Here is a 1,830-nt window from a genome sequence, read left to right on the forward strand (position 1 = left end):
GATTCATCTGCTGAATGAACCCAAGGACAACACGAAACCTGCAAAATGTGTACTGCCACTAAGAGTTGCGGTGAGTTTTCTTTGTTTTTCTTATTTCTTTTATTTGTCTGTATCTTCCTTGTCTCTATTTTTCTAAAAAGACACATCATGAATTTTTAATTGCTTAACTTTTTTTGTTGCTGTTTTCTATGTGTTGTATCCACTACTGAAAGGGGAAATGGATCATGGGGATGTCAAGAGGGCTTTCAGGAGAGGCTTGACCCATCTGGACTGATCTAAATTGGTTAGTTCCTTTTTTTACTTTTTCATTCTTCTTCTTCTCCCACTGTTCATGTGGTCTTAAGATTTGTGGCATTTTTTCTTACACATTACGCTTTTGTCCCTTTTTCAGGTAATTTTTCCTGTACTTCAAAGGTGGGAGGTCGAAGGTCTACATGAAGAAGTTGGGCACTATTTTCTGCTGGTCTTAAATTTACGTGAACGGCGGTTTGTATATATTATCCAGAATTAAAGATAGATGACTATGGGCTAATAGATATCGATGTCCCGTTGCAGAACAACATGTAAGTTATAAAAATTCTCCCCCAAAGCCCCATATAATGTGTTTTTGCAACTTTGTTTGATTCATGTGGCAATGCAAACATATCATTTTTTTGCAGCTATGACTGTGGGTTTCATATGCTTATGCATTGTGAACACTGGGATAGTCGTAGGCTACCCACATTAAAGGAAAAGATATGCCAAACATACACAAGCTCTTGACATACAGGTGGCTGAGTCACCCTGGAAATACGATGAGCTGGAAGACGAAACTCAACATCATTTAGGTAACAAAATCCATTACATCTACAAGCATTATTGTTTGGTACTTGTTGGAAACTTGCGTAACCGAACAAAGTGATGGGCCCTCAGAACCTCGAGGTGGTCCGAAGGCTTGGTGGAAAACACACACAATCTAGGGAACATAGCACTGCTATTAATGTCACATGTCTTTTCGATTACAGTGTTGCCCTATTTATAGGCCGTACCCAACCGTTCTCTGTTACAATGTATAATAATACCCCTCTAACTGCCACATTCCTGGCATATTCGGGGTTAATGCGGTATTATCCTAAGTACACCTGTCCTATTTACAATTGTGCCCGTATTAGCCTTCAGTTACTGATGACGGTCCTCCCTTCGCCTGGGCTCCCGAAGGTCTACGGTCGATGGCACATTCGGTGGGCCTTCGGCCGACTTCCTCGCAACTCCGCGCGATAGTCTTCATCCAGATTCTGAAGGGTTGTCGAGTGCTTCGCCTGCAACGACACCTCTGACGTCTCTTCGGCCAGCTCCCATGCGAAGCCTGGCGGATGCCTTCGGTCATCTTCTAAAGGCCCGACATTGGCTTCGCCGATCCCAGCACCCGCACATGCTCTGGCAACACTGAGCGTCCTCAAGGTACCTTCGGCATGTCCGAAGGGTCCCTGCAACATGACAAATCCACAACAGCTGTAAACTTTGTCGGTAAAAAGTGGCCGCAGAGGCCTTTGACCCTGCATCCAAAGGAGCATATGAGACCAACCCCCAACAGCAGCACCCCACAGGCAAGGCTCTTCTTCGATGGGCCGAACTTGTGAAATAGATGGTACCACCAAACGCCGTCCTCTTCGGCTCATCGAAAGACTTGCGCCCTACGGATTACCTTCGGCCAAGTAGCTCCCTTGCACACCTGGAGGGTCTAACTTTTTTGCTCGTAACGGTTTTTCTGGCGAAACGGTTCAAATCTCGAGGCGTCAGTTTTTTTAACGGTTATGATTCTTGTCTTAACTGCCATAAATAAGACGGTTT

The sequence above is a fragment of the Phragmites australis genome, chromosome 7 (assembly GCF_958298935.1).
Source record: "Phragmites australis chromosome 7, lpPhrAust1.1, whole genome shotgun sequence".
Classification (NCBI taxonomy): domain Eukaryota; kingdom Viridiplantae; phylum Streptophyta; class Magnoliopsida; order Poales; family Poaceae; genus Phragmites; species Phragmites australis.